A 12,163-nucleotide genomic window follows, 5' to 3' on the forward strand; every position below is an offset into this window, starting at 1 on the left:
TCGGCTTCCCAAATAGGAATAGGCCTACGCGCTTGTGATTTGAAACTATCTGTCACGGTTTTCTAGTGGTGATGAAGGAGAGTCGGACCAAACTGCAGCGTGTCGATTGCGATCCATATTTATTAAACAAAAACGTAAACACGACTAAACACTCAACACTACAAAACAATAAACGTAATGAAAACCGAAAACAGCCTATCTAGTGCAAACTAACAGAGAGTACAAGTAAGACACTAAGGACAATCACCCACGACAAACTCAAAGAATATGGCTGCCTAAATATGGTTCCCAATCAGAGACAACGATAAGCATCTGCCTCTGATTGAGAACCACTCCAGACAGCCATAGACTTTGCTAGACAACCCACTAAGCTACAATCCCAATACCACCACCAAAACCCCAAGACAAACACACCACAATTACAAAAACCCCATGCCACACCCTGGCCTGACCAAATACATAAAGATAAACACAAAATACTTTGACCAGGGCGTGACAGAACCCCCCTAAGGTGCGGACTCCCGAACGCACCTCAAAACAATAGGGAGGGTCCGGGTGGGCGTCTGTCCATGGTGGCGGCTCCGGCGCGGGACGTGGACCCCACTCCTTTAATGTCTTAGTCCCCTCTCCCTTCGTCCCTGGATAGTCCACCCTCGCCGCCGACCATGGCCTAGTAGTCCCCACCCAGAACCCCACTGGACTGAGGAGCAGATCGGGACTGAAGGACAGCTCGGGACCGAGGCAGCTCGGGACTGAGGGGAAGCTCGGGAGTGAGAGAAAGCTCAGGAGTGAGAGAAAGCTCAGGAGTGAGAGAAAGCTCAGGAGTGAGAGGAAGCTCAGGAGTGAGAGGAAGCTCAGGAGTGAGAGGAAGCTCAGGAGTGAGAGGAAGCTCAGGAGTGAGAGGAAGCTCAGGAGTGAAGGAAGCTCAGGAGTGAGAGGAAGCTCAGGAGTGAGAGGAAGCTCAGGAGTGAGAGGAAGCTCAGGCAGGTAGATAGATCTACCAGCTCCTGGCTGGCTGGTGGTTTCAGCAGATCCTGGCTGACTGGCAGATCCTGGCTGACTGGCAGATCTGGAAGAGTCTGGTTGACTGGCAGATCTGGAAGAGTCTGGTTGACTGGCAGATCTGGAAGAGTCTGGTTGACTGGCAGATCTGGAAGAGTCTGGTTGACTGGCAGATCTGGCGGCGCTGGGCAGACTGGCGGCGCTGGGCAGACTGGCGATGCTGGGCAGACTGGCGGCGCTGGGCAGACTGGCGGCGCTGGGCATACTGGCGGTGCTGGGCAGACTGACGACGCTGGGCAGACTGACGACGCTGGGCAGACTGACGACGCTGGGCAGACTGACGACGCTGGGCAGACTGGCGATGCTGGGCAGACTGGCGATGCTGGGCAGACTGACGGCGCTGGGCAGACTGGCGACGCTGGGCAGACTGGCGACGCTGGGCAGACTGGCGATGCTGGACAGACTGACGGCGCTGGGCAGACTGGCGACGCTGGGCAGACTGGGGGCACTGGCGGCGCTGGGCAGACTGGCGGCACTAGCTGCTCCATATAGGCTGACAGCTCTGGCGGCTTCTTACAGACTGACCGCTCTGGTGGCTCCGTGCTGACTGGCAGCTCCTTGCAGACTGGCAGCTCCTTACAGACTGGCAGCTCCGTGCAGACTGACAGCTCCGTGCAGACTGACAGCTCCTTGCAGACTGGCAGCTCCATGCAGACTGGCAGCTCCATGCAGACTGGCAGCTCCATGCAGACTGGCTGCTCCATGCAGACTGGCTGCTCCATGCAGACTGACAGCTCTGGCTGCTTCATGCAGACTGACATCTCTGGCTGCTCCATGTAGACTGGCTGCTTCATGCAGACTGGCAGCTCGGGCTGCTTCATGTAGACTGACAGCTCTGGCTGCTCCATGCGGACTGACAGCTCTGGCTGCTCCATGTAGACTGACTGCTTCATGCAGACTGGCAGCTCGGGCTGCTTCATGTAGACTGACAGCTCTGGCTGCTCCATGCAGACTGACAGCTCTGACTGTTCCATGCAGACTGACAGCTCTGGCTGCTTCATGCAGACTGGCAGCTCTGGCTGCTCCATGTAGACTGGCTGCTTCATGCAGACTGGCAGCTCGGGCTGCTTCATGTAGACTGACAGCTCTGGCTGCTCCTTGCAGACTGGCAGCTCCATGCAGACTGGCAGCTCTGGCTGCTCCATGCAGACTGACAGCTCTGGCTGCTTCATGCAGACTGGCAGCTCTGGCTGCTCCATGCAGACTGGCAGCTCTGGCTGCTCCATGCAGACTGACAGCTCTGGCTGCTCCATGCAGACTGACAGCTCTGGCTGCTCCATGCAGACTGACAGCTCTGGCTGCTCCATGCAGACTGACATCTCTGGCTGCTCCATGCAGACTGACATCTCTGGCTGCTCCATGCAGATTGACAGCTCTGGCTGCTCTATGCGGACTGACAGCTCTGGCTGCTCTATGCGGACTGACAGCTCTGGCTGCTCCATGCAGGCTGGCAGCTCTGGCTGCGCTGAACAGGCGGGAGACTCCGGCAGCGTAGGAGAGGAGAAAGGCTCTGGCTGCGCTAAACAGGCGGGAGGCTCCGGCAGCGCTGTAGAGGAGGAAGGCTCTGGCTGCGCTGAACAGGCGGGAGGATCCGGCAGCGCTGTAGAGGAGAAAGGCTCTGGCTGCGCTAAACAGGCGGGAGACTCCAGCAGCGCAGGAGAGGAGAAAAGCGCTGGCTGCGCTGAACAGGCAAGGCACACTGAAGGCCTGGTGCATGGTGCTGGAACTGGTGGTACTGGATCGAGGACACGCACAGGAAGCCTGGAGCGGGGAGCTGCTACCGGAGGACTGGAGTGTGGAGGTAGCACAGGATGGGCTAGACCGTGAAGGCGTACTGGAGATCTTGAGAGCAGTGTTGGCACAGGATGTGCAAGGCTAGGGATGTGCACAGGAGGCCTGGTGCGTGAGGCTGGCACCAACTTCACCAGCCGACTAACACGCACCTCAGGACGAGTATGGAGCGCTAACCCAGGTGCCATCAAATCCCCAACACGTTCCGTCGGGCGAATTCCATGCAAAAAGCACCAACACAGCAACTCCCTCATTTCTCTCTCCTCCAATTTCCCCATTAACTCCTTCACAGTCTCTGGTTCTGGTCTCCTCCTTGGCTCCTCACGATAAACAGGGAGAGTTGGCTCAGGTCTGACTCCTGACTCTGCCACACTCTCCCTGAGCCCCCCCAAGAAATTTTTGGGGCTGATTCTCAGGCTTCCATCCGCTACGCCGTGCTGCCTCCTCATATCTGCGCCTCTCAGCTTTCGCCGCCTCCAGTTCTTCCTTGGGGCGGCGATATTCTCCAGGCTGAGCCCAGGGTCCTTTACCGTCCAGTTCTTCCTCCCATGTCCATTTCTCCAGGTGGTGCAGCCTCTCCCACTGCAGCTGCTGCTGCTCCTGCTGCTGCTGCCTCTGTTGCCTCTCCTGTGGTTCCTGCCTGTTAACACGCTGCTTGGTCCGTTGGGGGTGGGTGATTCTGTCACGGTTTTCTAGTGGTGATGAAGGAGAGTCGGACCAAACTGCAGCGTGTCGATTGCGATCCATATTTATTAAACAAAAACGTAAACACGACTAAACACTAAACACTACAAAACAATAAACGTAATGAAAACCGAAAACAGCCTATCTAGTGCAAACTAACAGAGAGTACAAGTAAGACACTAAGGACAATCACCCACGACAAACTCAAAGAATATGGCTGCCTAAATATGGTTCCCAATCAGAGACAACGATAAGCATCTGCCTCTGATTGAGAACCACTCCAGACAGCCATAGACTTTGCTAGACAACCCACTAAGCTACAATCCCAATACCACCACCAAAACCCCAAGACAAACACACCACAATTACAAAAACCCCATGCCACACCCTGGCCTGACCAAATACATAAAGATAAACACAAAATACTTTGACCAGGGCGTGACACTATCCACAGCAATTTTTTCTAAAGAAGCTAATGATCATCTGTGGTTAAATCATGCTCTCTGGTGAAGTAATTTGAATGATTTAATTTAGACAGCAGTAATTATATAATTTTGGCAAACCAGCATCCGAACAGTGCACTGTGCACACAGCATATTTCCTTTACAATTCGTAAATGTCAGCGATTGGGTGCAGAGATGTAGCGGAGCCAGGCGCAGGACACAGGTTTTGTGCAACACAACTGAGTTTACTCAAAAAAGTCAAGCAAAATTCCAAATAGGAACATACATACACACTAGCACAATCAACAACCACTAAAGACACCAACAATCACGGACAGAAAATAAATGTATGCCAGAGGGTTAAATAAGGAACATGGTATGGGAATTGAAACCAGGTATGTGTAATACAGACAAAACAAAACGAAACTGAAACATGGATCAGTGGTGACTAGAATGCCGTGACGTCGACCGCCGAACACCACCGGAACAAGTAGAAGGGCCAACTTTGGCGGAAATCGTGACAGTAAATGGCTACCTGAAACCTGAGATCTATATATAATGGGCAACAGGTAGTCTAACAGTTAAGAGCATTGTGCTAAAATGTCGCTGGTTTGAATCCCTGTGCCAACTTGGTGAAGAATCTGCCGATGTACCCTTGAGCAAGGCACTTACCCCTAATTGCTCCTGTACGTCGCTCTGGGGAAGAGCTTCTGCTAAATGACTAAAATGTATGATGCCGAGATGTTCATGTCTCCGCCCTAACAGTGGGAGTCATTGTCCCAACGGTGGGGAGGCAGGCGACAAGTTTAGATCTGTATATGAAACCCATAGAAACACATTGTTCAGGACAGATTTTCGTGAGAGTGAGCCCTCTTGCGTCACGGCTTCCTGTCAGCATCAGATACATGGTCTACACATACTGAGACTGAGGGGCGCTGTTTCATTCGCTCGGATACTTAATCTGGGATTGATGTGTCTTTCTGTTGGCGCGCGTCACGGGTCAAATAAACGATCAATATATCACTATTTTACTTGGACGGGCAAGGAGGTACCGCAACCACCACCCTCCGTTGTTCAGCATCATGACAGCTCTGAGTCAAAGTCAATCAAGGTTAAGCCGAGACAACACGTTGGGAACAGCAGCATTGATCATAGCGAAGGGGAACGTAAACAAATGCATTCTTTATGTAAACCTACATATGTAAGAGGTGGGGAGTTAATAGGTTTTGTTTATGTGTATATTTTTCTGAGAGTGATTGATTGTCTCTACAGAAAGACTGGGCCGCGTCACGTGGAGATGTTTTGGGTTTGGTTGACTCGAACAGAGTCTGGAGTCATAGTATCACTCACATTGAGCCACAGTAACCAATTCCACATTGTATTATACAGGGCCATGGCAGGGCAGTGGTCCCGGGGTGAAGAGGACTGTATAGGCAGCCCCTCCATGGCTCCATCATTATTTCCATATCCCATTTTCCTCCTATCTGGTCCCACAGGGGGACAGGGGTTAGCATTTGAAATGAAAGGCCAGTCTCACTGTAGAGATTACACTGGCCTATCTCCTTTAACTCTAGAGCAATGTGATTTAGCCCAGTCCCAGCGAAGCAGATACAGGGTGCAAGGGGGGCAACAGTGTGGGTGCGGGGTGACGGAGCGGAGATGATGACACCTCCGATCAGGGTCAAAGAGGTGTGGATTAACACGGGTTAAACCAGATGAGACCGTGACACAACCTTTTCCATGTCATGTGTGTAGCTTTTCCTTTTGACATGAAAATGAATGTAGGAGTTAGCTGCTGTAGCAGTGAACTTTGCGACTCATGATTCGCTGTTGTTCTGTTTAGAGGTAAATCAGATGCACATGTTGGGGTATCATTGCTGTGAGTGAAAATGATCAACCAAAAGAGACAGAATACATTGTATTTTCTATTACTGTAACAGTTGAACATATTACCTGGAGAATGAGTACTTTAGGTCATTATGCGAATAAAGGAAGAGACTGCTGCCATTGCCTCACTACCCTCAGCGGTGAGAATGGCTGTACAGGTTTAAATGTTCTCTAAATAAATCAGGAGAATATAAACCAATGCCTGCACTGACTAAAACTCAATTATGTAAATTATGCCTGTCAGTCAGTATATTTTTTACTTGGCATCACTTAAACACCATAACCCTTAATTTGACATTGACATGCATAACACACCAGTTGTCTCATACTGGAATTATCATAATTTGATGATCTTAATTAGTTTAATTTATATTCTAGAAATCCACTCCCCATCCCACGTGAAGTATGACAGCGTGAGGCTAGTCATGCTTTGCATGAAAAATAGGATAATACAGACGAGCACAGACTTGGTAACCCTTGGTTTGCTATGTCGGAATGCCCCAAAGAGTCCCTATGTCAATATTGTGCTAAACCAAACAAGATACGTATGCACATTTAACGCTAAGTCTCACCCTCGGCATGCATTGGTGTCAATGGGAGATTTGCGTCCAAATTGGAGTTATGCATACCCATCTCTAAAATAGGATTAAGCCCAATGTGCGCATGTACAGTCACATGCAATGAATTCTGGATATTCAGCTCCAGCTGGAGAGGTTTAACTTAAACTGATGCACTTTGTCAGAACATGCAGCTTTGTTGCAGCCCATTATTCCAGGTTCTTTTAGTTTGATGCATGGCCATGAGGATCAGTAGTGCTACATACAGCACACACTTAGTTTGTGTCCCAAATAACACCCTATTCCCTGTCTAGTACACTACTTTTGACCAGGACCCATAGCCTCAAATTCAGTTTTATTTACTCTACCTGGCAAAGGAAGGGAGCATGGCAATGATTCTAATGGCTAGAGGACGCATGCAGCGACAAGACAACATGACATGCAATGATATTCCACTAAGTCCCCATTGCTGTCACATGGGCCTTTGTGAATAGTTTCTCACAATTTATCTTAAATACTAAGGAGAATTTATGGTTTTGAAGGCAACACTATATACAGTAGTTACAATACCGTAACTAACTACTGCATGTATAAAGTGCTTGCAATTAAGCAGGACTTGTCACGCCCTGACCTTAGTTATCTTTGTTTTCTTTATTATTTTGCTTATGTCAGGGTGTGACAAGGGTGATATACTGTATGTCTTTTTGTCCTGTCTAGGGTTTTTGTGTGTTTATGGGGTTACCCAGTCTAGGTGTCTTTATGTCTATGGTTGCCTCGATTGGTTCTCAATCAGAGGCAGCAATTTATCGTTGTCTCTGATTGGGGACCATATTTAGGTAGCCATATGCCTTGGATAGTTTGTGGGTTATTGTCTTTGTGTAGATGCCTGTGTCTGCACGCGTTGGTCATAGCGGCACGTTCGATTTTTGTTGTTTTGGTTAGTTTGTTTAAGTGTTCTTTGTGTTTTTCCCTTCATTAAAAGAAGCATGTATGCTTATTACGCTGTGCCTTGGTCTCATCAATACGACGAGCGTAACAGGACTTAGCACTCATTGCTCTCTTTTCTGTCTTGTAAAGTAGTTCCATACACCACACAAGGCAATTACTGTACATAATTACATAGATGTGGAGGCCTGATTAATAACCCGATAACATTATAAAAGTGAAAGAGAGATGTTAAAGGTAGCCTATGTTTAATCTTAAAATTGTGTAATAACGTTTTTAAGTTTGGAGAAAGTTAACTCTAGTAATAGTTAGCCTTTTGGGCATATTCTCTTATCGGCAGCCCATTACAACCCCATACTATTTCCTTAGAAATATGCTATTTATATTCGTAACCATTCAATAGACAGCATGGGACCAGGCCTAATGCATCCTGGGATTAGGCTAACTGGCAGATCAATAGTGCCTGACCAAAGCCACCAAAGCCCAACTGGCAGACAAATAAATAAACAAATAAATATATAAATTATGCGTGGCCACACAGTTAATGATGAGCAGCAACATTGCCATGGTGCAATAGACTTTTCCACAGAGCAACTTCCAAGGCTTTCCACTCATTAGGCTGAGTCAACACTATGGGGAGGGAAAGAGAGATGGAGAGAGAGAGAGAGAGAGAGCTGGTGGGGAGGAGATTGAAAAAGAGAGAGGGGCACCTCCAAGCTCCAGTTTCCTGACAGAGAGCCAATACAAATTGGGAGGCAAACAAATAATTGGAATTCAGATCACAGAAGGGGAGGCTTTGTGAAACGAGTCGTTTTGCAGAGGCAGACTACTACAAATTCAATGCGCAACTCGTTGCAGACTTCTGCCCGCGTAGACGCTACTCTGCTATTGCAGCAATTTAGAGAGTTTGTCAATGGTGAAAGTCTCAATGAAAAGATCCCATCATCCTGCACCATTGTTCCTAAATTGTAACTACTTTCCCCAATTCAGTGAATTGATTGGAGTTGGCTATTGCCAACTAAAAAAATTAAGGTTTGAACTCTTGAAGATCATTCTCTGTTGCTAAGAATTGAACTTAGAATAAGCATGCAGCCCAGCCTTCATAGCTCTCTCCCTACCAACCGTATTATTGCCTTGTCACTTCATATGACAAGTCAGGCAATGTGACCCTATGGTCTCTTCGCTTAAGACAGCTTGCATACAGTGCTATCCTCTGGAGTGCGTGTGTGTGTGTGTGTGTTTCTGTCTGTGTCTGTGTGTGTGTGTTTCTGTCTGTGTGTGTGTGTGTGTAGTTGCGTGTGCTCCAAATGTAATATCAATGTCCTAAGTTGACATGAGTTCCAGATCTATCCCACTAAGGGCTCAACCCATTTTCCTTACTGCACGATTCTATTCAGGTCAGTGGTCACCATGATCGGGATTGTGGGTTCCGGGGTGAGGCCTCCCTGAGGGTGGACCAGGTGACTGCCACCTAACGGGGGATGATGAGAAAACTCAAACAAACATGAGAGCGTTGCATGCCGCATGAGGTCACAAGTTTAACCTTTCTGTTCTCTCAGTGACTGTTAGCTATACTGTGATCCTATGTGGCATCATTATGTACAGTAATTGCCTTGTGTGGTATATGGAACTACTTTGCATCACTGAACTGTCATTAGAGAGAGCAGACATGATTCCTTCATCTACCTGTAGAGTAACGTCCTGTCCATGTGGCATACATTGAACAACCTTACGCTATAGAAACAGGAAATGAATTCCTGCCCTTTGGCTCGGACAAGGCTTACTTACTTGTAGTGTAATACATACACTATACAGTATATACAAAGTATGTGGACACCCTTCAAATTAGTGGATTCAGCTATTTCAGCCACACCCATTGCTGACAGGTATATAAAATTGAGCACACAGCCATGCCATCTCCATAGACAAACATTGGCAGTAACATGGCCTTACTGAAGAGCTCAGTGACTTTCAACATGGCACCGTCATAGGATGCCACCTTTCCAACAAATTTCTGCCCTGTTTGAGCTGCCCCAGTCAACTGTCCTGTTCTGTTATTGTGAAGTGGAAATGTCTAGGAGCAACAACAGCTCAGGCGTGAAGTGGTAGGCCACACAAGCTCACAGAACAGGACTGCCGAATGCTGAAGCTGTACTCGTCTGTACTCGTTTGAAACACTCACTTTTTACTAGTTCCAAACTGCCACTGGAAGCAACGTCAGCACAATAACTTTTCGTCAGGAGCTTCATGAAATGAGTCTCCATGGCTGAGCAGCCACACACAAGCCTAAGATAAACCATGTGCAATGCCAAGTGTCGGCTGGAGTGGTGTAAAGCTCGCCGCCATTGGACTCTGGAGTAGTGGAAACGTGCCAACTGTAAATTTTGGTGGAGGAAGAATAGTGGTCTGTGGCTGTTTTTTATGGTTCGTGCTAGACCCCTTAGTTCCAGTGAAGGAAAATCTTAATGCTACAGCTTTCAATGACATTCTAGACGATTCTGTACTTCCAACTTTGTGGCAACAGTTTGGGAAAGACCATTTCCTATTTCAGCATGTCATTGCCCACATGCATAAAGTGAGGTCCATACAGAAATGGTTTGTCGAGATCAGTGTGGAAGAACTTGACTGACCTGCACAGAGCCCTGAACTCAACCTCATCAAACACCTTTGGGAGGAATTGGAATGCCGACTGCGAGCCAGCCTAATCGCCCAACATCAGTGGCCGACCTCACTGATGCTTTTATGGCTGAATGGATACAAGTCCCTGCAGCAATGTTCCAACCACTAGTGGAAAGCCTTCACAGAAGAGTGGAAGCTATTATAGCAGCAAAGGGGGGACCAATTCCAATATGCCAGTGATTTTGGAATGAGATGTTCGATGAGGTGTCCACATACTTTTGGTCATGTAGTGTACATTTGACTGAGGGGAGGGACTCTGACTGGACATCAAAGGTTGGGGAGGAAGGCTCCGCAGTCAGTCCAGTCTTTCTTCATCAGGCATCCTCTAGGACAGTGATCGCCAGCCCTCTGGGGCTAAACCATATCGGTCAACCTGGATCTTGATTGAAAGAAAGACCTGTCATAAACTGTATGTTTCCATGGTTATGAGATGACTAGATGGAACAGAGGACTTGCCTGCCTTTGAATAGCAAGTCATTCACTTGCCTGCCTTGAATATCAATTCACTTGACTTTTGTTTTGGTAGACTAAAAGTTTCTGTAAAGGGACTCTGGGTTCTATGAATAGGTTCTGAGAATTTGTATCACCTGCCCTTCTGTTGAAATAATGAGGCTCTAATTCAACTATCAATATTTTAATTAGACAGCATATAGCCTACGTGGAGTATGCCCCAGGGTAATAGCTACTTTGGCTTACACAAATGATCCATAACAAAGTTGTACATTTTTTAACTGAGCCTATAATGCCATCATCAATATTCCATCTGACTTAATCATTGTTTCACACTGCAAGGCATACATTGAACCTCTTAAATGTAACTAAATGTAGTAGAAAATATAATCTACATAATCTCAATTAATTATTTATCATGAGAGAGACATAAACAATAACTAGTAATGCTGCATACCCCAAGAACAGTTCAAATCTCACCTTTCTGGTGAAAATAGTTATCTTCCGCATTATCCCCTGTGTATTTATACTTGTGTTCTCTGTTTGTCTGTTGCCAGTTCATTTTGTTCGTAATACCTGCCAGTGTTTGTTTTCCTGCTCCTGCCTGTTTTCCTGCTCCTGTTTTCCCGTCCTTCCCGGTTTTGAACATTCTGCCTGCCCTGACTTTGTCTGCCGTTCTGGACCCTTTACACCCTTTCTGGATTACTGACCCCTACTTGCCCTGATCTGTCATTTGCCTGCCACTGTGGTTGTAATAAACTCCTGATACTTCTACACCATCTGCATCTGGGTCTTACCTCAAACGTGATAGTACGAACTGGTCATGACTGACCCAGCAGACTCGGATCAGCTCCTCAACGCCATCTCCTCCCAAGGAGCCACCATTGGTAGGCATGAGGAGTTGCTTCACAGTCTTATGGAAGGGCTCCAGACGTTGGCCGAACACCATGGCCCATGCGTTGAACAATTTGCTGGAGCAATTTCGCGACTTGCCTGTCAGGCAGCCTACCACGACGGGACTCTCCCAGCACCTCAGTAACTTGGGCATGAGCAGTGTCTCTACCCCGGTTTCCCGGGAACCCCGCCGACCTCCCCTGAACGCTTCGATGGAGAAACGGGAACCTGTCAGGCGTTTCTCACTCAGAGTTCCCTCGTCGTCGAGCTGCAACTCTTCTCCTTTCCCTCTGACCGCTCTAAGATGGCGTACCTCATCATGCTGATGTCTGGGAGGGCTCTGGGCTACGGACATTTGGGAACAACAATCGGTCGCATGAGGAATTCGTGGCGGAGGTGAGAAAAGTTTGAGGTTCGGTTGTCTGGGAGACAGGCTGCCTGGATGTTACCACAGCTTCAGCAGGACTCTCTGTGTGTAATGTCTGCTTCCAACTCACACACTCAAACACGTAGATCCCCTGAATGCAGCCCACTTTCCAGCTCACACGCTCAAACACATAGATCTCCTGAATGCAGCTCACTTTCCAGCTCACACTCTCAAACACATAGATCCCCGGAACGCAGCTCACTCTCCAGATCCCGATCACCCGTTCACACACCACTAGGTCATTTTCACACACTATTTAGTTCAGTTCTTTGCACCCCATCATTGTGAGGTTTTGTTTGTTTTGTGACACACTTCTATTTGAATCCTTCCGTGTATGATAGTTT

Source organism: Oncorhynchus tshawytscha, linkage group LG09 (genome assembly GCF_018296145.1).
Source record: "Oncorhynchus tshawytscha isolate Ot180627B linkage group LG09, Otsh_v2.0, whole genome shotgun sequence".
Classification (NCBI taxonomy): Eukaryota; Metazoa; Chordata; class Actinopteri; order Salmoniformes; family Salmonidae; genus Oncorhynchus; species Oncorhynchus tshawytscha.